Source organism: Prionailurus bengalensis, chromosome D4, assembly GCF_016509475.1.
Source record: "Prionailurus bengalensis isolate Pbe53 chromosome D4, Fcat_Pben_1.1_paternal_pri, whole genome shotgun sequence".
Classification (NCBI taxonomy): Eukaryota; Metazoa; Chordata; class Mammalia; order Carnivora; family Felidae; genus Prionailurus; species Prionailurus bengalensis.
In genome coordinates, this window is record NC_057359.1 from 41,458,852 (window position 1) to 41,485,490 (window position 26,639).

The 26,639-nt window shown below is 35.9% G+C and overlaps 1 protein-coding gene and 1 long non-coding RNA gene across 8 annotated transcripts in view; one reads left to right on the forward strand and one right to left on the reverse strand.

The window, feature by feature from the left end:
* The window catches only part of BNC2 (basonuclin 2), a 439,383-nt gene that overhangs the window by 94,976 nt on the left and 317,768 nt on the right, over positions 1-26,639 (reverse strand). The window lies entirely within an intron of this gene.
* LOC122475403 lies at positions 1,140-11,396 on the forward strand. Its single transcript, XR_006295162.1, has 2 exons — positions 1,140-1,227; positions 11,331-11,396. It is a non-coding gene; the product is annotated as an uncharacterized LOC122475403 (long non-coding RNA).

Here is a 26,639-nt window from a genome sequence, read left to right on the forward strand (position 1 = left end):
GAGGTGCTTTTGCAAGTTAAATGCTTAGATGCCTCAATGATTATGGGGAACTTAAAAAAATCTAAACACACTTATCCCGTCTTTTAAAGAAAAGAGTTTACAACGAATAACAATTATGCAAATATGAAGATAACTCAGGAGATCTTCTTACATAAACAGAGAGAAACGTTACTTATTTACCATCAATGTGCATATTACATATCTGGGTACTCCACATACCCCAGGATACAGGGTGAAAACTCAAAATTCTTTATTTTTATCTGACAGCCAGTTCTTTTTAGAATACACAGTCTTAATATACAAAGAAGCATACAAAACGAGGTCGGTCAATAAGTGTCCTGCTTTTTCCTTTTTAATCCTAAAATCCAAAGTAACTGGAAAATTTTCTTATTAAGACTGTATAATTATGTCTTAATAAAAAGGTGAAAAATAAAAAAAATTCACTCTGATAGTTTTATTTATTTATTTTAAAGTTTATTTTAAGAGAGAGAGAGAACGCTCACACAAGTGTGCAAGAGGGAGGAGGAGCAGAGATGAAGAGAGAGAAAGAGAGAGAGAGAGAGAGAGGAGAAGAGAGAGAAAGAGAAAAGAGAGAGAGGAGAGAGAATCCCAAGCAGACTCCAAACTGTCAGTACATAGCCAGATGCGGGGCTCCATCCCATGAACCAGGAGATCCTGAGGGTCCAACATTTAACCAACTGAGCCACCCAGGCACCCCACCCACGGATAGTTTCAAAATGCTGAATTTGTCAGGAGAAAAGCATCTTTTATACTTATTGCAAATGTAGTAGAACAGTCAAGGGATTCCAACTCTAAATAAAGTAAATGATAATGAGATGTTTTTGGGTTTTTTGATTCGGAAGGAAATATAGCAAAACTGCTTCAAACTGGTCAGTTGCACTGTGACACAATCAACGTTTAAGAAATCACTCTATAAATGGCACCCAGGAATGCAGTGGCAACACATGTCGTAACAATATCCAGACAAAGCCAGAAAGTTTGGATACTGCTCTGTTGTTCTAAACTGACTGAGGTTTTGCAGACTAACAACATTCCCCCGTAATGATGGTGGTGTCTTTAGATTGAGATAAGATTCAAATTTACTGAGGGTTATTTACTGTTGTGTATAAGGATCTGTGTGTTAAGGAGAGAAGTGGCTGCCTGGAGGAGAGCAACTTGGCTGGGCTCACAGCTCAGAAACCTCAGGAGTTCGCATACCCCTATAAGGTAATTTCTTTCCTTTTATAAAGTAGGCAAGGCAATTAAATGTTAGTCAATCTCAGAACAATGAAAGGCAAGGATATGCTAATATACACTGAAATACTGGCATTTACTGCAATATTTACCTTACTATATTAAAGTTTTGTGATATATTAAGTATAGCTCTGCCAGAAATTTTAGTCCAATTATAATCACAAGTATGTGTTTTCAATTGTACTCCTTACCAGAAAGGGAGAAAGAAGGGAAACAAAATCCTATGTGCTAAAATTTACACTGACAAATTAATTTTAATGGCACCAAAAACAAAACAAAAAAACAAAAACAAGCAAAAAAAAAAAAAACCCACCACCAACAAAAAAACAAACCAAAGTAAATGTATGCACCTGACCTGATGTTCTGTGGCAGAAAGCAGACTTTATTTTTATTTGTAGTAGTTTAAAGTTCATTAGTTTACTTCCTTCCTCCAAAACTTAGAGAGACAAAAAAAAAAGTCACTTATTTCATTTTTGAAAGAAAGTCAGCCTCGGGTGTTTATATAAACAAAGTCAAGCGAAGACTTAATGTAACTAAATAAATTTTTATCTCAAAAAGGGAATGGAGGAGTCATAGAGTTAAGTACTAAGTTTGCTAAATTGATCAATGTGTCAAATAATTGCATAATCCTCAACCATGCCTGAGATTTGTAGACCAATCCAAAACAGCATTTGGCACAAGTATTTCATGCCATCATGTCTACCAAATCCTTTTAAAAGCTGACTGGTCTGGAAGGAACACCAACAAACTGATTATGAGGACTCACCAGTTATTTTGCAAGGATGAAATTTAGGTTGGAGGAGTGATAGAAGAGTATAGTATATTCATTATCTACTATACAGATTTCTGTGTAGCTTAAATTCTTTATAAAATTATTACAATAAAAACTAAATTTTATAATAGAAAACACACCTTTTATGCATAAAGACAATACACCACTTTGCTGCTATTCATCTTATTCTCTTAAAATCTGTTGCATGAGGCTTAAGATCAAAGGTGTAAAAGTCGTATATTTTGATAAAACTGGAAAACAAATGTCTCATCATATAGTTTGATGCGTCCAACAAGAAAACCCCTGGTTGCATTACCAGCATGTCCTTATGTTAAGAAAAGAAGACATGCTTGCCAGAATTGTCAGATTAATCTTAAAGAGACACAAGCAAGAGCTCTGCCCCAATTTCTTTTAAACAGGACTGAATGCTCCCTTTGGTGACCTCCCTCTCAACCGTCATTAAATTGCAATACAGACTAGTGAGTAGGGCCTCTTTGTCTCTCAGACATATAACCTTCATTTGCATAATAAATCCCAGCACCTTAGCTAAGGAACAAGGGAAGAATAGATATCTGGGGTGATTCTGAGGCAAAGCCCCAGCTGAAGCAATCAAAGGCAAGGGTATAAGGTCTCAAAAGACAGGAACTCACCTTTGCTAGTAGGTTGGAGATTTTGCTGTAAATCATCCTTCATAGAAGACTTAGGATGTAACTCCCTCTTAGGATGTAGGGATTCAAAGAAGAAAAGTATGTCTTTGGACAGGAATGGGCAACCTTACATGTGGGAGAGTTTCTTGCTTTGGAGGCCTAACGAGCTCCAATGGAAGCAGCTAGACTCATGAGATAGTATATTTTAGGTAGACTGGGGGGATGCTACTAACTAAGCAAACATACAGATGACAGATCAGAAGGCTAGCCCAGGCTGTGATGGCTGTTAACAACAATGGCAACAGTAGCTGCCACTTATGGAGTCCTTATTTTGTGCCAGGCCCTCAACTACCATTATCTCTTTTTTTTTTTTTTTTTGGTAACCCTGTAAGGTAGACAGTATTGTCTATATTTTACAGAAGGGAAAAGAAGTTCATTGATGTTAAGTAATTTTACTCAAATTCATATGTCTAGGAAGAGACAGAATTAGACTTTAACACATAATACCAAAGACTGTGCACAGTCCTTCCAGGTATGTAAAGAAAGAGTTGTAGATGACCATAACCATGAGATAGGTAGGGCTGGTGCTATAAACCCTGAGACCAAAATCCAAGGAACACATTATCTTCAAGAATCCTCCTTTAGGATGTCTAAAGGACAGACATCCATCAGACATCCACAGACTTTGGCTACTATAATCTTCCATAGGATGAAGTCAGTTCCTTTCCTCTCCAGGTAAATCTCTCACACATATGAGTTCCAAGAGGCCCATGAGGAAGCATTTTCCACGTCTGAAATCTTAATAGGACCTTGAGCCAAGAGTATAACAATTATCCTGGACCATTCATCACCACCCCAAAAATATCACCACTGCAACACACTTGGGTTTGTCCAGCTTGAAGTGCTCCTGACATAAGGGTCACAAGAAAGGGAACACATTATGTCTGTGTTCTATGATATGAATAATTTTGTGGGAGAAGGAGAGAAGCAAGAAAAGAATATCCTGAACAAAAAATAAGTTGAAGATTAAAAAACCATTAAAAGGCTAAATGTAAAATTGAATAAGAAAAGAATTGGTATAAGTTCAACTTGAACAGAGCAAGAGATTCCCATTCCTCTGGAATATTGTACGTAGTTGAGTATAAAGGCATTTCTCACTATCTGTCTTGTTCCTATGTTTGGACAATTGTGGTTTCGAAGGCAAGAGTTTGGAAAGCAAGAGATACAACATTATCTGGGATAATTCAGACATATAACATGGGACAGTACAAAGGGAGATTCCTTCCAACCAACCAGCCCAATCTGAACAATTTATTTGAACTGATATCATTTTTGAGTATAGATAGCTAAAGTTCACTCACTTAGGAATAGTTATATTCTGTGACTCCAGATTCTACTGTATACGTATACATTACAGGCATATGCCATATAACTATGGGTTCCTTATACCAGACTACTTAAATAATTTTATACCTAAAATGTCCTCTGCTCAGTATAGTATAAGCATAGGTAAGAAAAAAAACAACCCCAAAACCAGAAACTTCATAGCAATTTTGAAGAATTTTTCTCCAAGAAAGACTAAATTGGGACTCTCTCTAAACATACTAATATTAGTATTGTACCCCAGCCTCTACCCAACCTACATGGATTTACTTCATTCCCAGTGTAGTTGTGGGGCCATGAGCACGCCGAACAGTGAGACACAAGGAGGAATTCATTAAATCATTAGGACAATCATTAAAAACAAAATGCCAAAGGGACAGTGTTTACATTTCTTAAAGTGGCCAGGCTTCCTGGGAGATTTCTAGAAGACTCAAGATACAACATATATGGCCAACGTATCTAGAAGAGATCTGCTAGAAGCTGCTGTTTGGAAAAAAGCGATAAAGTAGTAGAGGCTCCATCTCTCACCAACTCACCTGCCTGGTGTCCTTCCCTGAATCTCTTAGCAACCAAATCAAAACCGCAAATCAAATTTCCACCAAGAAATAGGGATTTGACTCTGTAGGAATGGGGAAATAGTTGATGATTTTGTAGTATAAGCAGTAATTTCATGACCACTTCAGTGCTTTCTGAAATAACATATTAACATGGCAGTTTCTTATTTACTTGCCAAAAATAGGCAACTGTAAATGGCTTACATCATTAGAGTAGAAAATCTAATGATTTCTGCATGTATACACATTTCTTATAATATGAAAGGGTAACGTACTTGTCTGAGGGAGGGAACAAGAATTAGCAACTCGTCAGCTATTTTATGTATGTGCCTTTGCGTTTCTAAATATGTATTTTTTGTCATTCTTCTGGGGATTCTTTATAACACAAAATTTCTTAAAAGTGACACTTCTTTTTTTTTTTTTTTTTTTTAATTTTTTTAACGTTTTATTTATTTTTGAGACAGAGACAGAGCATGAACGGGGGAGGGGCAGAGAGAGAGGGAGACACAGAATCGGAAGCAGGCTCCAGGCTCTGAGCCATCAGCCCAGAGCCCGACGCGGGGCTCGAACTCACGGACCGCGAGATCGTGACCTGAGCTGAAGTCGGACGCTCAACCGACTGAGCCACCCAGGCGCCCCTTAAAAGTGACACTTCTTACCAATAGTAGACAACAACATTAAAACTCCATGTCATGTTTAACTAGATTTTCAAATGTTCTGGTCTTACCTTAAGTGGGAAGAAGGGGGGTAATGAGCAAACATTTTTAAACCATAGCAAGAAATCCATGTGATGACTACAACTGCTTTTAAATACTCGTATTTTAGGCCTGTCTGTGACAATGCTTCTTGGAAAAAATTATAAAATTCCCTCCCCTCCAATAACATGCTCAACGTCCTCTTTTGCCAGAGGCATTCACTCATTATATAAATCAAACAAGCACACAGCACTAGACAAAAAGTGACTAGTAATGCCTGGCGCATTCCTCTGCTTGAGCTAAGATGATTTTGCTGCATTGCATGCAGATGTCAGGTATTTTAATAAAGAGCTCCATTGTGCAGGCCCCACTACTCCTCCATAGCTCCCAGCACTCCCTGTAAAGGGGGGCAGGGGGAGAGGGGAAGAGCGACAGCCATTCCAGCTGGAGCTGGAACCTCATCTGAGTCAGGAAAACCACAGCTCATAAGCAAAGAGGAAGCATAATGTTCTACAAGGACAAAACATTAGCAGAAATGTCACTCAGCCCCAGTTCCACATGTTGGCTGCCACGGCCTCTTCCTCCTAGCATGCCCGATTGATATAAATTCCATCTGCTCAGCAGCCAAGTGACAGAGAAGAAATACCGGCATCTGGTCTCCATTGCTGTCGGGTTTTTGTTCCATGTTAGACCTTAGCTAGAAACATATGAAGAGATGAAGGTGCTGGCAAACGACTAAAAGCCTGAACTGGCATAAAGGAGACTTTCTGATGCTTTTCACACTTCCCTCTGGATTTTTTACATGGAGGGGAAGGGTGTGACAGAGACCTGATAAACTAAACAGTGGGAGCCAACAGGCCTGAAGGTCATTTCATGTTTTTTGAGGTTCGGGATTTTTAAAGAGAGTTTTAATGTTAAAAACTATGAAGCACAACACTAGTCTTCTTTCTATCCATTTAATGCAACAGAAGGCAACTAAGTCACATAAGAATGTTCTACAGCAAATATTTTTTTTTCCCTTTCTCTTAAACATCCACTGGTTTGGACCCACTCCACAGGCACTTTATATTCTCCTGAGGAGCAAGCTGAAAAATGCCAAAACTTGAAACCACCAATTCGCTTTTAACCCCCAGCTGTCCAGAAAAGTATAAAGTCACCTATCAACCCTAAAACCATAAGGGGAAATTAAAGTAAGCACCATAAACAAAGCTGGATGCCCCAACAATTCACTCACCCTCACTTGATTATTTTACTTATTCATTTGATCAGGAGATTGAGAAAAGTAAAAAAGAACCATGAAAACAGAGGTGGTAAAAGAAAACATGGGTATTGGTTTTTCTTTTTTTCAGTGTCTATTTGCATGTTTGCAAAGCAGTAACAGTGAGAATGACTCCATTCATGTATATAACATGGGAGTATTTTTTTTTTTTAAAGACTGAGGTTAGGTCTTAAAGTTGCTTGGGCAAACAATTGTGAGGGTGAATCCTGTTAGATCCGCTTCAAAAATATGACAAAAGATAAGACATGTATAAACTTTTTAACAAAATAGAAAAAAAATTCCAAAGGTCTCAACAACTGTACTATCTTACATCTCTGATGTTAGCTTCACCTAATGACCAAAACCAAAACCCTGAAAGCAAAAAACACTGCCACATGGGGTTGTATTGTGAATTAAGCTGCTTCTTCAACCTCTTCCTTTCCTCTTTATCACTTTGTGAGCACTTGACGTAAGAACACCATGCACAGTAAGAGAAGTGAATCATCATAAAGACAATAATATGAAATAAAATGACAAGGAAGCCAGTAGGAACAGAGTTGATGATAACCCCTTCAAGGCTGTCAATCTTGGGACTAATCACTATGGGTGCTAATGACTCAGGAATTCACAATGAAGTACAGACTATGATCATGATCGACTGCCAGATATTCAGAAGCAGATTTACCAGAGAGCTAATGAGGCTTAAGCCTCAGGTTCCTCATCTGCCCAGGCCCTTAGTTTCAGGGAGTTGTAGAACTTTCTAGATGGAGAAGGGAAGCCAAGTTGCAACCAGGAAAGATTTCTATGAACGCATTTCTGGTAAATTCCCTAAAGAGATATCAGAAGAAAAGGGCCCGAACCTCCACGACTATAGTAATTTTGTTTTTCGGGTTGATTTCTTATTCTAAATATGCATTCATTATTGTACCTACAAATTACTAAAGGTTTAAATTAAATAACACGTTTGATAATTATGACTCTGCTGTTTGAATATGTGATAATCATTTCAAGTGTTTTATATACTTTAAATAATCAAATGTTATTAAAATAACATCCCAGTGGATGAAAAGATAGGTAACTGACATACAACATACTTTCACTACCTCAAGAAATAAAAAATTCTGGCTGAACAACTGTATTCAATAAGATGGAAACTCACTAAATAAAAATACAACATAAAAATACTAGCAGATAACAGGAACTATTTCAATTGTCTTGAAAACTGGAAGATCTTTCTAAGTCAGAGTTAAGTACCAGAAGCCAATCAAAGGTTAATAAAAGTACATGAAACCTAAAACAAAAATAAAACCAGAAAACCTTCAAGGCAAAAACAAATGAAAAACAAAAGCAAAAGAATAGTAAAAAGCTAAAGAGCTACTAAGAACAGATACTTATAGCATAAATAGACTACAGGCTAATTTCTTTAGCACGTAAAAAAGTGGTAAAAATGATAAGAAAAAGGATTTACAATGATATTAGAAATTTATAAAGGACTTGAAAAGACATTTTAATAAAATAGAAACAGAAATAACTGATAATCATAAAAAGATAGTAAGCTTTACATCATTAAGAGAAATGCAAATTAAAACAATGCACTATTATTTATCCTCCTCACCTACAGAATGCCAAAGTTCAAAAACTCTGTTTCAACACCTAGTCTATCTGTGGTTGAGGCAATAGGCAAATAAATTATGACACATCCATACAATGTAGCTGTTAGAAAAGAATGAGGTGACTCTTTATGTGTTGATATGAAATTGTGTACAAGATATATTATTACATGAAAAATGAAAAGAACAGAATAATGTGCTCATTGTATCCTACCTCACCATTTTTATTAAACAAACAGAAACATATGTGTACTTTATATGCATAGACTATTTCCAGCACTATACCCCAATATCAAAGACTTACTTTCAACTATATCTTTTGTATAATTTATTATTTTTAACAAACAGCATCTATTACACTTTAAAATATGTTATTACTTTAAAAATACATTCTATATAGCAGAATCAGGGTCTATCATTCTTGAACTTATAACTAAATACCTTTTTATTTATCTTAATATTTTCTTTTACCCTATCGGCCATAAAATACAGGTTGTTATAGGTATAGTTTCCCTTGCCCTTATGAAAGTAAACTGAAACACTTCATTCTGGGTTATTGTGTGTCTCAGCTTCCCTGAGAATTTAAGATTCTCACTCCTTTAGGTCTTTTCAGATTGCTACTGCATTTAATTATAATAAGTACATAAATAAAAAATAACAAGTATATATGGGATGTGTGTGTCCATTTCCATACCCAAATTACATAAATGCACATATATTATGGCATTGTTCTGGGTATTATAAATTTGATCATCTTCTATTTTATTATGCTCAGTGAGATGAGAATAGCAAAGATCACTTGGAGGGTGAATCCATTTCCAATTGAAAACCTAACCAACATAATGCCTAATTGATTTACTCCTTAGAGGATTTATTTTAAAATCATAGTCTGTGTTCACAAATACTGGGATTACTTCTTTAATGCTTTTTCTTTTCCTTGTGATTCCTTACTCTCTGCCATTTCCTGAGCTGTGTCTGAAGAAATCCTGTATTGCCAAGACATATTCTCAGACAAAGAAATGTAAGACATTAGTCACTCACTAAGAGGCAATAAGCAATCACAACATTTTCCTATCTGTATCCATGGTACTAGCCCAATGTATGGTAGACCGTGTATGCCCAAATAGTATATGTGTGAACTCCCCCCACTCCCCTCCCTGACATGACCATGACATGCCGAAGGAAAGTGAGTTTAAAAAACTCTTTCATTTTCTTAACACTAATTTCTTAACATTCTGTACACAGAATAGAGGCAGAAGCAGGGGAGGCAAGGAATATATACCTAATTGAAGGAACCAAAAATTGCCCAAGGACTTCTTACAGGGCAATTCCCATCCTCTGGGTTATAGCTCCAGCCTCTAATTCTTTTTTTTTTTTTTAATGTTTTATTTTATTTTTGAGAGAGAGAGAGCACGTGAGTGAGTGAGTAGGGGAGGGGCAAAGAGAGAGGGAGACACAGAATCTGAAGCAGGCTCCAGGCTCTGAGCTGTCAGCACAGAGCCCAGTGCAGGGCCCAAACCCACGAGCTGTGAGATCATGACCCGAGCCAAGGTCGGATGCTTAACTGACCGCGCCATCCAGGCACGCCCTGCCAGCCTCTAATTCTTAAGCTTTAGCTATAGACAGAGGGCCACACTCATGGATCCACTAACCAGATCAAATACACCAACCCCAACTTTGCAAACATCAGAGGATGAAGGATGATGCTACAATAGTTATGTGTAGGTATGGAATCAAAGAGACAGAAATGTTGTACTTGCTGTTGGTCCTCTTCACCACTCATCTCCCACTCCCTCACCTGCTGTTGGTCCTCTTCACCACTCATCTCCCACTCCCTCACCTACACCTGTTGCCCTGCTGTGGGGTCTAAGAGGGAGGTCTTATCATCTGTGGTTCCAAATGCAATGCTACCTTTTTCAAATTGTATGAGGTGTTCGGTTGCTTGCCTATAAAGCCCCGAAACACAACTTCCCTGCAGTCAAGGGACTCGCAACAATACAGTTGCTGGGGTGACTGAATAGCTCAAGGAACCTATATAAGCTTCAATAGCAGGCCAGAGCACCACTCTTTTGTGAAAGACAACTGATGGGTCAAATCACCAGGGAGCTGCCAAAGAGTTATTAATGGTGACAGGTACACTACCTGGGAGACAGGTTGAGAAGGGAAAAAGATTATTTATAAGCGAATAGTTAACAGCTGTACCTACTGCTAAACATTATATGGATGCCACAAATTGTAGAATTCAAATCCTGGGTTATTCAAGCACGAACAACTGCCTGTCACCCAAATGCAATGCATCGCTATAAATTAAAGAGGGAGAGATGAGACTTTGCAAATACTGGCTTGCCTAGGAAGGCAATGTCATCCTGGAACTCAGATAAAAGGTGGAGAAAGGCTGAGATATATCATGTGGTGAATTATTGTTCTTAATAATAATGACAAATTTGCAAGAATAGCTTTATAATTTTTCCTGCGGGCTTACCAACAGAACAGATGCCAAATGCATCTTGTATCTTCAAGAGTAAACCGGAGTTGGGATAAGAGGAGCCTCAAGAGTTTTACTGGAATAGCAAAATGAGGGGGGAAAAAACTTCCAATGAGAAAAAGAAACTATTTTAGCTTAGAAAATAAAATTACTGTAATAACTATTACTTGAGATACTATTACTTGAGATAATTTAAAAATTTTTTTAACGTTTATTTATTTTTGAGACAGAGAGAGAACATGAATGGGGGAGGGTCAGAGAGAGGGAGACACAGAATCTGAAACAGGCTCCAGGCTCTGACCTGTCAGCACAGAGCCTGACGTGGGGCTCGAATGCACGGACCGCGAGATCACGACCTGAGCCGAAGTCAGCAGCTTAACTGACTGAGCCACCCAGGTGCCCCCACTTGAGATAATTTTAAAGTTTTATATATGAATGAAGATGACATCTGCCACTTTGATCTGAACTAATATTATTAACATTACTGTACCATGACTCTGGAGCATAAACTAAGTAGATACTATGAAAACTCTCATGTATTAGGAAAATCAAGAGTGGAAGTTATTCTTTCTCAAGTCAATGTTCTGAAAAGCCTGGAAGCTCAATATATATTGAGTTGGAAATCTATGAGAATAAATATCCTCAACATATTTTTATATTTCATTTTTATAGGATCTGAAAATTCCTACGATCATATGTATTCTTCTACCACTACTGAACAAGAGCTGTCAAGAGAAGGAAAAGAAAAAAATTAAGAGCAAAAGCGATACCTAGGGACCAGTCTCATTTTAGAAAACAAAGGAAGTCATATATTGTTAATGGAGTATAAATTCAGACAAATTTTTTGGAAAATACATAGCACATACTAAGTGAATAACTGCAATGAATACACCTACTCCTACCTTTTCTCCACAACTGGGTCTTTGTTGTTGTTTTTCTCCATGATAACTGTTAAGAGGCGGGGTGGGGGGGGGAGAGAACAAAAGGAATACCATATGCAAGCTGTGCATGCTATTTATTATTTGTGTAAGGAAATAAAAATAATACTTATATGTATACACTTAGAGACCATCTCTGTAAGGATATACAAATACAAGCAACTAATAAAAGGGAGTGCATCTGAGGTGGATAACTGAGCAGATGGGTGGCATGGAGTAACTAGGTGTTTTATTACCTATTCAAACTACAATTGTTTTATAAGTCTCTACTTATTGACCTGACAATTCTTTTTCCACCTAGCTATTCTAACATATACATAACTCTAACATATACAGCAAAACACTCATATAAGGATAGTTCCTAAAACAATGTTTGTAAAGTCAAAACAATAAAAACAACCCAAATATCTTTAAATAAAAGATTAAATAAATTGTAGTGCATCCATACAACAGAAAAATACCAGGAGGTGAAAAAGAGTGGATGAGATCTACATATACCAACATGGAAAGAGGCTCATACTAGTTTCCAAGAGCTGCTGTAAAATATTACCACAACCTTATGACTTAAAACAATAAAAATTTATTTTCTCACATCTCTGGTGGCTAGAAGTAAAAAATCAAGATGTTGGCAAGGCTGAACTCTCTTCAGAGGCTCTGGGAGAGAGTCTGTTCCACACCTCTCTCTTGCCTTCTGGTGGGTGCTGGCAGTCCTTAGCTCACAGGCACATCCCTCCAATCTCTGTCCCCATCTTCACCTCACTTTCTCCTCAGTGTATATTTTCCCCTATGCGTATCTGTCTCTAATCTCTCTTGCCCCTCTCTTATAATGATACCTATGATGGTATCTATAGCTAGCCCACTCAGATAATCCAAGATCCTCTCTTCATCTCAAGATTCTTTTAAAAAAATTTTTTTAATGTTTATTTTTGAGAGAGAGAGAAAGAGAGAGAGGAGGAGGAAGGGCAGAGAGAGGGAAACACAGAAACCAAAACAGGCTCCAGACTCTGAGCTGTCAGCACAGAGCCCTACACAGGGCTCGAACTCATGGACCAGACCACGAGATCAGGACCTGAGGTGAAGTCGGACACTCAACGGACTGAGCTACCCCAGGCGCCCCCTCATCTCAAGATTCTTAATCACATCTGCAAAGGACCTTTTTACAAACAAAGTAACATTATTTGGGCGATGGATAGCAGAGGGCAGGCTGTTTATTGGTCTGTCACAAAGACTAGGCTATATCATTAAAATTTTGAACAGTAAGCTATAAGATATACAGAATTAACCACTTTATTAAAATTAGTAAGAAGAATTAATTTGCATGGAAATATATGGCCAATTCACTAAATAACTAAAATAGGGGTTGTCTCTGGGAGAGGGGGGTAGGGACAGCTTTCATTCTATGAAATATGTATTACAGCAATGTTTGAGTTTTTAAATCAAACTTGTATTCCTTTCATAAGCAAACAGGAACACATATTTAAAAAGACGCTCTGATATATTTTGACATTTCCCCAAATTATCTTACTTAACTGTATAATCTTTTTGGTTACTGTTGAGGAAAAAGGGTTTCATCAAATATTTATAAAGAAGATAATTACCAATTGTTAAGTGAAGTAAAATTTTATAAATAGATATTAGATCATAATTTTCAAGTACAATATTTATAAAATAGACTGCCAAAGTTTCTAAGAAAGAAAGGTTTATACTTGACCTGAATTTCTACAAATGCCTGACAATTATTCCATTAAAAACAAAACAAAACAAAACAAAACCGAAACCCAAATTTTATGACCTCTCCCTCAAAAGCAGATTTTTAAAGCATTTCTAAGGTTGACTATGTACAGGCATGAACCACTGAAGTGCTGCTACTTGTGTATCTTTCCTTTGGCATAATTCTTCCCTTTGCATGGATTCTCGACTGAATGAACATAGCTTCATCTTCAAGTTTTCTCCCACCTACAAAATTCAGTGATAGTATTTTCACCTTACTGAAACATTCTGGAACAAAACTTCCAGGGGCATCTGGGTGACTCAGTCTGTTAAGCAACCGACTCTTGATTTTGGCTCAGGTCATGATCTCATGGTTTGTGAGTTTGAGCCCTGCACCAGGCTCTGTGCTGACAGTGCAGAGCCTGCTTGGATTCTCTGTCTCTCTGTCCCTCCCCTGCTCTCTCTCAAAATAAATAAAACATTTTTTTTTTAAGTTCCAAAACTCCTTGTACATTTCTCTTTTTTTCTTCCCCCTTCCAATGAAAAAGCTAAGCACTAAGCACTATGCTAAGCACTATTAAAGTCAACTGGGGTTCCCTAGGGTCTCTTTCTCAGGCATCCATAAAAATTAAGCAACCTTTTCTCTGTCTCGAAGAGAAGGCGATGATGAAGATGACTTTTTTACAGAAAAGATTACATCGTGCTAAGCAAATCTGTCAAGAGTAGGAAAGGCACTTAATATAGGGCAAATGGAAACCATAACAAGAGAACTGCCTGTATTAATTTCTCTCATTCATTGCCACAAGTCTACAAAATGCCTACTGTGTGAAAGGTTGTAACACAAACCATGGTGTATGTTGTAAACTGTGTGGGCAGAACTTCTGGTGTCTGAGAATCTGAAGAGAAATGAGTTCACTAACAGCAGACTGTTGCTCTGACGTGAGGTGGGCCAGCAAGCTGAGGCACGAGAAGATGCAGGAGCAGGGCAAGAGTTGGACAGGTGTCATGCAGAAAGGGTTCTATGGTCAGGGCTCACAGTGCCTGGTAATTATGGATACTGTCAGATCTGCCAAGAGACATATGTAGCAATGAGCAGGGAGGGGTTGGGGGAGGCTGGCATATTACGAAACTTGCCACCCACCTCCCACTGGCACTATCAGTTTCATATGCTCTATTAAAGACAATCAAGGGTTCCCAGCCTCCCCTGAGATCAAGAGGAGATGGTGATTATGAAAATAATAACACTTTTTAAAATTACTAAATGTTCCAAGGGAGCTTTGAGCTTTACTTCTGACAGTGTTAAACACTCACAGGCAGGAAGGTAAAAAACAAAAACAAACTAGGAGACCACAGTAGCCTCAGTCTGAAAGGCCACTCCAGGGCTACTTAAGCCAAACACCCTCTGTGAGTTCAGCGGTTAAGCGATTCCCTCCTCTGGGTGGCATTCCAAAGGCATCTCCTTCACAAGTGCAAAAACAAGAAACTGGCACAAAGACGTTACAGCAGATTTCTGTTTGAGACTATGTTCCTGAGAAAATAGCAAAAATAGCAAAAAGAAAGAAGAGAAAAGCTTTTCTTTCATTTATTTTTTTTAAACAAAAACTGCCTAGAGAGACTGGCTTGTGAAGCCAAGTTTTTTAAAGTACAAGTGTAATTTACTTTTATATAAACATAACTTCACAGAGCTATCAGTGGGTTCCATTTCAGTGAAAACAAACAAAAAAAAGAAGCTGCAAAAAATAATTATAAAACATATGGTGCAAACCCCGGCTGTGTTTATTTTATGACAGTTAACATTATTTACAGTGTGATCTGGTCAGAATTAATACTCAAAGGGTTATACACAAAGTATGCCCAATTTTTCTTCCTAACCATGCTTACCAGCAATTTTGTCAACCTATCTAAATGAACTTGTCTAGAGATCTTTTGTATTCCCCCAAAGAATCAGTTGTATTTTTAACATATTATTTTATTCAAAATACTTGAGTAATACTATAAGCTGCCAATAGCAATACAGGAAGAAACTCGCCCTCTCTCTCTTTTTAAATAAAAAGAAAGTTTGACAAAGTGCACTTAAAAGTCTGCCTTTAGTTGCATCAGATTCTTTCATTGTACACTGTTCATTCTATTACCTCAGTTGGTAATGTATATTAACAATTTAAAGGCATTCCAGTTTATTTTCTTTTGTAAGTACAAACTACTACTTCATGTTATACATTATCAATATATCCTGTTGAGAAAAAGTAATGCAAATAGCTTATCCTTGCTCTTGGAATGGCTTTTGGAGGTCCTAACTATACAATCTGCCAAATGGGAAGTCAAGATAGACCTTTTTCCTTTTAATGTTTAACGGAGAGGTATGTAATAGCCAAGAGACACAGAAACAGAAAAGAAAGAATTAAAAATAATGCTTGCATTGAAAGTCTTAAATCTTTTCCCAGACCTTTTATTAAAAGATTCCAGGATTTTATTTCCATTCAAGCTTTATATTAATATACATATCAGTATTTATGGGACCAGGTGGTATTTAGTAATTCAAGCTAAAAGAGAAAATGGCTGCCTTCCTCCCTGGGCACACAGACAACACAAGGTATCCTCTACCACAGAGGGTACAGACCAAACCTATCTTCTCAGGCCTACCAATCCTTCTCAGGATTTAAATGGAGTGGTGTGGGGGCGCCTGGGTGGTTCAGTCGGTTAAGCGTCCGACTTCGGCTCAGGTCATGATCTTGCGGTCTTTGCGTTTGAGCCCCGTGTCAGGCTCTGTGCTGACAGCTCAGAGCCTGGACCCTGCTTCCGATTCTGTGTCTCCCTCTCTCTGCTCCTCCCCCGCTCACACTCTGTCTCTCTCTCAAAAATAAATAAACATTTAAAAAAAAAATTAAAAAAAAAAAAAATAAATGGAGTGGTGTGCTGAAGCCAACTCACACAGGTCCATGAGGGCACACCGTTAAAGGTTCAGGAATTGTTTAAGCTGGTTGTCAAAACACAGGCATTATTAATAATTAAATTGCATAAACTTACAATTAAAGAAAATATATATCTTTTAAAGTTTATTATTATTTTAATGTTTACTTTTGAGAGAGAGAGAGAGAGAGAGAGAGAGAGAGCGCAAGTGGAGGAGGGGCAGAGACAGAGATGGAGAGAGAAAATCCATGCAAAGCCAGATGTGGGGCTTGAACCCACAGAACTGTGAGATCATGACCTGCGCTGACATTGGACGCTTGACCTACTAAGCCACCCAGGCGCCCTTATTTATTTTGAGAGAGAAAGCCAAAGAAAAAGCCCGAGCAGAGGAGGGGCACAGAGAGAGAGGGAGAGAGAAAAATTCCCAAGCAGGCTCCGTGTGGAGCCCAATGTGGGGCTGGAGCTTACAAACTGTGAGATCATGACCTGAGTGGAAATCAAGAGTCTGGTGCTTAACTGACCGAGGCACCCAGGTGCCCCTTAAGGAAATATATTAAAAATAATGGTAAATAAAAGTAAATAAAAATAAAGGCAGTCAAAACTCATCACTTGTAATTATCTGACCACATTTTACTATTATCTGTGCTTTAATGTACTTCTGTTTACATATAGTATGTGGAAATACTGTAGAAGAGTGTGTTACTGTACCTCTCATCTCAAACCCATGTTTGATGACTGGGTGCTGATGGTCTAAAATCAGCCATGGTGGGATATTTTGGCCATAGATATCAACAAACACCGTGATTCAAGTCTTTTTTATTTCTTAATTTAGAGAGTTGTAAAGCATTTACCAACATACCAACATCCAGCTTCTTCTGAATAATAGATGACTGTCTAGTGTCAAACTTAGACTTCATTTAAAAACACATTCATTTAAACTTCATAATCCTATCTGTACTCATTTGGGAAGGAGAAAAAGAAAAGACAGATAATTTTGGTATGACAGATTTTTAAAAATAACTATAAATTTTATCTGGATCACTTATTTTTATGAAGCCTTGTAAAACATAACATGGAGCATGATTTCCGGATATGAAAACATTAGATATGACAAATGAAATATACGGTTTGTGCCTCAGACAGGAAACATCCTGCACAGCCTCTAGAAACAAACACAAAGATTAAGTCACAGGAACACAATTTTTTTTTTTAATGCCTGGAGTATTCTGGGTTCATAATAAATTAGTAAATGAGATTCTAGCCATTGCAACTCCTTTCTTGTTTTTTTTTAAAAAAACTGTCAACTGATCTATGGTATAAATACATCTAAGGAATAAAGCACAAAAGAGTCAAATAATTCTGAATTGAAGCCAATGAAAAAACGACAGCTTATAAGGTCTTGAGATGTAAGAAAATTTAGAGATAAATTACTTTTGTTTAAACATGTAGCAATATCTGTTAAGATGAAAATCAGGATGAATCAAATACTCATATTCTCAAAACTAAATCTGGATAGGAATAAAAATCTGCCTATTTATATTACATCATACATCCACAATCACATTCTTTCAATCTTTGGTTTATAGACTTAAAACAAACATTACATTTTTCAACATTACTGCTATTTGTAAATCATCTACTAAAAGGAAATATATTGAAACTAAATAGCAAACCATTAGGAAATCCTACAAATGCCAACAACAAGAAGAAAGGCAGGATAAATATTACTAGAGTTAAAATGAGTGTTTTATAGGTCTTCCTATAGCAGCTGGCAAAATTTTATAGAAGTGAATTTTATTAGAGAGAAACACAGTCTAAAAATCAAATTTTAAGACAGCCATTCTTATGAGTAATATAGGAGATTTCAATGTAACTATAAAAAATGGAAGTCTGATTTCTCTCTCTAAGGATACAAATCTAGATAATAGAGATAGACTTTGATTGTGACCATCAAATAAATCAATAATTATGCAAGTGCTTTTTACAACAGACCTAAACAAATAATTATTATTTAAAGATAAACATTACACAATGCAAAGAAGTCTAGTTGTGGTATCAGAACAGCCAAATTTGAGTACTCAGTTTGGGATGCTACTAAGCTTTTTCACCATTATGAAGTGTAAGTTTTAGCTTAATAACCTATAAAACAAAATTAATAAAACTTGCTCTATCTGTTCCATAGGTCTCCAAATTAAATGGATCACTACATGTGAAATCCCTTTGTGAGCTTCAAGTGCTAAGGACCCCAAGAGCCAATTAACAGGTTCTTGTTACTCTATTTATCATCTGGTGGCTGGCAGAGCCAACTACTCTGAATTAGGAGGAGAATATTTCTTCCTCGATTTAAGACTGTGGAAGCCTTCTTGTTTTAGTTTTACAATAATTGTGATTGGCCATGAATGAGAGAATCATATAATAGTAATTCAGGAATGGAACACCTAACTATGCAATCTAATTCTATCTGATTTGTACCCATGGCTGCAAAATTACATTACCTTAATAAAAAAAATGAGAAAAATATTTTTTAAAACATGTCTTTCTTCCTTTTTCATTTTTCCTTACCTTATCCTCTCTCTTCCTTAACTGATCGCAATATAAAATTAAAACCTATTTTATAGTTACTTCTTATGTACAACAATTTATGTACACTCATCTTAAATGATAAATTTCATGCTTTTCTTCCAGAAGCAAATCATGTACTGAAGTTTTTTTTTTCTCCAACTATCTCTCTTAGAGGGAAGTCACATGCCCTTAACAAAAAACAACAACAAAAGTACTCCATCCATGTATCAAAATAACAGAAAAACCACGACCAAACTAATTTTCTATTCACTTAATAGGAAGATGGCTTTTATGTATTTTCATAAATAATCTAAACAAGATTTCCTCAAAAAAATCATAATTTTGAGGAGTTAAACCTCAGATTATGAAGTGAATAACTGAAAAAGAAGCAAAACTTTTGTCCTTTCACTCTGAAACATGGAGCATAAAATGGTTAAGAAAGGAATGTTGTTGTCACCAAATTTTAAACTTTTGTCAAAGTTGACATAATTTGAAATATAAAAATAATCTCAAAGAAACACAAGTAAATATTAAGTTCTCAAAAATCCTAGGTAGATGTTCAGTTCTGGGAAAGGAAACTAGGAAATCCAAACTTTTGGACTTTTTGTTTATAGCAAAGTTGCCCATGTGCTTTTTAAAAAAAATGAGAGGAAGTGCTTCTCGTCATTTAATCATCTTTGCAAGGCTGATGGTAAAGAAAGCGCTGGGATGAGGCCATGAATTTTAAAGAAATATGTTAAAAAAATAGAAATTTCAAAGATGTAGTCTCATTTCATTAATGTTTCTGGACAGCAGAGTAGGAATTAAGAAGCTGCACAGACGTCTTATATTCACTGCAAACATAAATAGGTCCAAAACTCTACCAGGTCCTTACATTCTCACAAACCCAACCCTGAATCCTGGAATCAATCTATGAGCACCTTCTCTCTCCCACACCTACTGAATCTAGTCAGCAAGTGGTTTTATCTAACCCTGCTATTTAATCTCCCTGCCACTACCCCAATGCCAGGCTTATTTCTACTTGAACTACTGTGACAGCTTCCAAACTAGACAGCCTGGCTCAGGACTCCCTCCTGGTTCCACACAGATAAGACTACCAAATGGAGCTTCTTAAGACACTAATCTGGTGATTGATTATTTCAGTACTGACTCCCAAATTGCTCAGGTTTCCTTGCATGTCCTGGAGTACTCATCTCCCACTCTGGCTCTGAGCTTTGCTATGTGATTTGTTCTGGTCAATGGGATACTAGTAAACATGAAGTAAGATTCTCATTAAAAGTGCTTGCACATGTGGACTTTCCCTCTTCTGCACTCTTCAGAACCCTAAATTATCTGCATGTGGAACAAGACCAGGCTAACGGGCTCAATGATGAGATAGAACACCTACCTACTTCCATTGCCCCAACTAACAGCCTGTACCAACCAGACAGCAAGATGTGTAAATTAGGCCATCCTAGATCGAAGAGCCCACCTTCCTTCCTCACCCCATCAGTTTACTGCAGAACTTCCCAATTGACCCACAGACTTGTGAACAATAATAAAATGGTGGTGATTTTAAGCCACAAAGTTTGGGGTGGTTTGTCATGCAGCAATGAATACCCAATATACTCATTACTTACTTCAAAAGAATCAACTTCCTATAAGATAAAAACTCTTTAACCTACCAATAAATGCCCTTGTTCCTCTGGTTCTATCCCACCTTTTTAAAATTCTCCAAATGCTCCTCTAGATTATTCCATATTTCCGTCTTTCTGATTTTCTTAAGGGCATATAACATTGTGTAAAAGTACAAAATGATGATGAAATTTTATAAAGGCCATCTAAAATACCCAGTGAGAACTTTCTTATTGTGAAGTCTGGTTATGTTCTTTTCTGCAGAAGGTCTTAAAATAAAATCACTAATCAGCTGATGTGTATGGATTTTTAAAAATATCTAAATATGTGTTTCTTAACTTCACAATTTAAAACTCACAAAACACAGACTTTTGTTTTTGTGTTCAACTGTTTTCCTTTCTTTTCATAAGCATGAATTTCAGAGCTTATTTGATATGAAGAAAAAAAATACTCCTTTTTCTCTTAGAGTCTCATATTTAAGCCCTGTCTGAAGAAACTATAACATTAAATAAGGCTCTGTTTATGTCCCATAAATATCATAAAGAATTCTAACTCAAGCTAATACTCTAGTTCACATGAAAAAGATGAATCTTCACATTTTTCTTCTTTCCCCCAAAGATCTATTTGGGGAAGAAATGAGAAAAATTTGGAAACATTTTCTAAGCCAAATTTTGGGTTCTGTTCTAAACAAAATTATTATTAACAAAATCAATTTTCATGTTTGTGTTACCTGTCTGTTTTATGCACTTAACTATATGCTCCTCAAATTTAATTCAGTTATAAATAGTTGGAATTCATTCTATTTAGTATATTATTTTAATCAAAACTAAATATTTAAAGTATGATTCTTAACATAGTAGCATCTACCAAACTCACTAACTTCTATCGAGTAGGAAAATACTTCTGAATATGTTTAGAGGTTCCAGACTTGCCAAAATTATATAGAATTTTCAACTACTCTAGATAGCAAAAGCTTTATATACCATTCATACGTTTATTCTGTAGGAAATATGCTTTAATTCTATGAATGTCATTTCAAAAAGAATACATATGCAATGACTATAAGCACTACTTTTCAATATATATTATAGATGTCTGATATCATTCTATGCAAAAGTACATTCAGGTTCCTTGTATCTCACTTAAAACACTGTGGTAGTATTTACAAAACCTATACAAACTATCTTATATTTAACATTGTACATTATTATTCTTTCACAGTATTGCTGTAAATAAGTGGTTAGCAGTAAAAGATCTATATCCTCCATGACTTCCTCAGTGTTTATGTAATATTTACCAAGTGAAACTGATTATATGGTATATATCTCAAAAAATGAAAGAAAGAACCCTGTAGAAAAATAACACCTTACTATTGTCACCACATAACACTAGTGTTTAAGTACTATCATCCTGTATGAAGGTTTAAAGACAAAAATAGTAAAATTAACTAAACCTATAATAATTAGGGGACACATAAAATAAGAAAGATGTAAAATAGGATATAAAGAACATAAAATATGGGGGGAGTAGTAGTAAAAATGTGTAGTTTTGGAATGTGTTCAACTTTAAGCTGCCATCAAATAAAATACACTATTATATACACAGGATTATATATGTGAACCTCACAGTAAATGTCAATCAAAAACTTATAGTAAATATGCAAAAGAAAATGAGATAGGAATCTAAACATAACACTACAGAAAATAATTAAACCACAGGGAAGAGAGAAAGAGAAGTTGAAAAGAATAGAGAGGAACTGCAAAACCAGCCAGAAAACAATTTATAAAATGGCAATAAGTACACAGCTATCCATAATTACTTTAAATGTAAATGGACTAAATTCTTCAATTGAAAAACACAGGGTGGCTGAATGGATTAAAAAAAAAAGACACATATATACACTGCCTTTAAGAGACTTAGTTCAGAAGTAAGTACATACACGAACTAGAAGTGAAGGGATGTAAAAAGATATTCCATGCAAATGGAAATGAAAAGAAAGTTGGTATAGCTATACTTGTATCAGACAAAACAGACTTCAAAACAAAGACTGGAATAAAAGACAAAGAGGGGCACCACACAAAAGAGTTAATCCAACAAAAAGTATACAATATTTATAAACATATATACAACTATTATAGGAGCATCAAAATGTATAAGCAAATAATAAACAGACCCAAAGGGAGAAAATGACAGTGATACAATAACAATAGCAAGGGAAATTAACACTTCACTTACACCACTGGATACATTATCTAGATAGAAAATCAGTAAGGAGACATTGGCTTTAAACAACACCCTAAACCAGATGGTTTTAATAAATATATACAGACCATTCCATCCAAAAGTAGCAAAACACACATTCATCTTAAGTGTACACGAAACTTTCTCCAGGATAGATCACACGTTAGGCCACAAAACAAATCTCAATACGCTAAAAAAGACTGAAATCCTATCAAGTATTTTTCTTTTACCATAATTGTATAAAACTTCAGAAATCAATTACAAGAAGAAAACTAGAAAGGCTATGAATAGAGATTAAATAATATGTTACTGAACAACTACTGGATCACAGACGAAATAAAAAGATAAATAAAAGAATACCTACAGGCAAATAAAAACAGAAATACGACATACCAAAATCTATGTGATGCAGCAAAAATAGTAGAGGGAAGTTCACAGCAATACAAGCCTTGAAGAAACAAGAGATCCTCAAATAAACTATTTAACTTTACATTTAAATGAACTAGAAAAAGAATGAGGTCCAAAGTTAGCAGAAGGAAGGAAACAATAAAGATCAGAGCAGAAATAAATGAAATAGAGACAAAAAAGACAATAAAAAAGATCAATGGAACTAAGAGCTGGTTCTTTGAAAGGATAAACAAAATAGATGAACTTTTAGCTAGATTCACCAAGAAAAAAAGAGAAAGGGCTCAAATAAATAAGAACAAATGAAAAATAAGTTACAACTGACACCACAGAAGTAGAAAGGAACTAAGACGCTGTTATGAGCAATTATACACCATAAAAATGGACAATCTAAAAGAAATGAATAAACTCCTAGAGACTCACCATCTTCCCAGACTGACTCATGAAGAAATAGAAAACCTGAATAGACTGATTATAAGTATACAGACTGAATCAGTAATCAAAATCCTCCCAACAAAAATCCAGGAACAGATGGCTTCACTGGTTAAATTCCACCAAACATTCAGAGAATATGTGATATACATCCTTGTCAAATTCTTCTAAAAACTGAAGAGGAGGGAATGCTTCCAAACTCATTTTACAAAGCCAGAATTACCCTGATACCAAAACCAGACAAGAATATCTTGATGCAAATCTATTAGCAAACCAAATTCAACAATACATTAAAAGGATCACACACCATGATTAAGTGGGATTTATTCCAGGGATGAAAGGATGGTTCAACATCCACTAATCAATCAACATGATATATCACTGTGACAAATGAAAGATAAAAATCATATGATCATCTCACTAGATGCAGAAAAAGCATTTGACAAAATTCAACATCTATTTATGGTAAAAACTCTCAATGAAGTGGGTATGGAGAGAATGTGCCTGAACATAATAAGGTCCATTTATGACAAACCCACAGCAGATATCATGGATCAGGAAGAAGACAATTCTCTCCTGACTTTTATCTAACATAATATTGGATTATCCTAGCCAGGCAAGAAAAAGAAATAAAAGGCATATAAACTCAGAAAGAAGTAGCAAAACTGTTATTATTTGCTGATGACATGATACTATATATAAGACCAAAAAATTGCTAGAATAAATGAATTCAATAAAATTGCAGGGCAAAAAATTAATATAAAAAATCTGTTGCATTTCTATACACTAGTAACAAATATCAGAAGGAGGAAGCAATCAAACAATTACATTCATTTCCAATCACATCAAAAAGAATAAAATACATAGAAATAAACTTAACCAAGGTGGTAAAAGATCTACACACTGAAAACCCTAAGACGCTGATGAAAGAAACTGAAAAAGATGCAAATAAATAGATGTTCTGTGCTCATGGATTAGAAAAATTAATGCTGTTAAAATGTCCATACTACCCAAAGCATTCTACAGATTCAATGCAATCCTTACGAAAATATCGAAGGCATTTTTTGCAGAAGTGGAACAAATAATTCTAAAATTTGTATTTGGAACCATAAAAGACCCCAAATGTCCAAAGCAACTTAGGGAAGCAGAAGAAAGCGGACAGTATCACACTCTCTAATTTCAAATTATACTACAAAGCTACAGTGTTCAAAACCGTATGGTTAGGGCATAAACACACACACACATAGATCAGTAGAACAGAAGAGAGAGCCCAGAAATAAACCCACTGCATATAGTTAGTTAAATTTTAACAAAGGAGGCAAGAATATACAATGGGGAGAGGACAGACTCTTCAATAAACTGGAGAGCTACATGCAAAAGAGTGAAACTGAGCCACTATCTTATACCATAAGCCAAAGATAACTCAAATGGATTGAAGATTTGAATATAAGACCTGAAACCATAGAAAACATAGGTAGTAACTTCCTTGGCATTGTTCTTAGTGAGTTTTTGTTTTTTTGCTTTTGTTTTTGGATCTAAGTCCAAAGGCAAGGGAAACAAAAGCAAAAATAAACAAACATGACTACATCAAACTATAGAGCTTCTGCATAGCCAAGGAAACCATAAACAAAATAAAAAAGCAACCTATTGAATGGGAGAAAATATTTGCAAATCATGTATCTGATAAGGGATTAATATCCAAAATATATTTTTAAAAAATCCCTACAACTCAATGACAAAAAATGTATTAATTAAAAAATGCACAAAGAATCTGAATAAACATTTTTCCAAAGATTTTCCAAACATCTTCCATACAGATGGCCAACATGTTGGCACTGAAAAAAAGTTCAAAAAATCAAAAGAAAATTAAAAAAAGGAAAAAACATTCAACATCACTAATCATCAGGGAAATGCAAATCAAAACTACAATGAGATATCACCCTATACCTGTCAGAAAGGCTATTATCAAAAAGACAAGAAACAACAAGTGTAGCAAGGATGTGGAAAAAAAGGAAGCCTCATATGCTGCTGATGGGAATATAAATTAGCATAGCTACTATGGAAAACAGTATGAAGGTTCCTTAAAAAATTTAAAATAGAACTACCAAATAAAATCCAGCAACTCCACTATTGGGTGTCTATCCAAAGAAAACAAAAACACTAATTTCAAAAGATATATGTATCCCTATGTTCACTGCAGCATTATTTACAATATGCCAAGATATGGAAACAACCTACGTGTCCATAATAGATAAAGATACTGTGTATGTGTACCCACGCACAAAATGGGATACTAGTCAATAAAAAAAAAAATGGAACTTTGCCATTTTTGACAACATAGATGGACCTTGAGGAGATTATGCCAAGTGAAACAGCTAACACAGTAAGAGGTAAACACTGCATGATTTTACTTCTATGTGGAATCTAAAAAAACAAAGCAAAACAAAACCCAGACATGGAAATACAGAGTACAGATTGGTAGTTGCCACAGTGAAGTGGGGTTAGGAGGGATTAGGAGGTAGGCAAAATGGGTGAAGGGGATCAGGAAGTACAAACTTCCAGTTACAAACTAAATAAGCCATGGGGACACAAAGTACACCATGGAGAATATAGTCAATAATAGTATTTTAACTTTGTATGCTGATAGATGGTAACAAAACTTATCATGGTGATCATTTTGCAAGGCACACAATGTCAAATCCCTATGTTGTACACCTGAAATGAATATAATACTATATGTCAATTACATCTCAATAAAAAATTATAAACAAATTCTACCATCTTGACTTTCTGTTAATATAAAATAACACGTAAAGGAAAGATACATTTTTCATGAACAAACCCAATTCAACAATTTTAACAAAAGCTAAACCTTGACTAAAATAGATGGCGACCAGACTCAGCAAGACGTATCTGACCTGTGGCATAGGCAAATCTAACCAGTTTGTGAAATTTGAACCATCAGACAACTTCTCAGGTCTGGAAAACCACAACATATATCCAAGATGCTGTTTGGGCCTTCAAAGCAATATGCTCAAGTGAATAAATCATGCATGAAAACTCTATACTAGAGCATTCTTTTATAAAGTTCCTTTTTAAGAAGCATTCCCCCCTCCAAGGGTGTGCCCCTTTCAGGTCCCAGATACTTTTCCATATGGGAAATATAATGCAG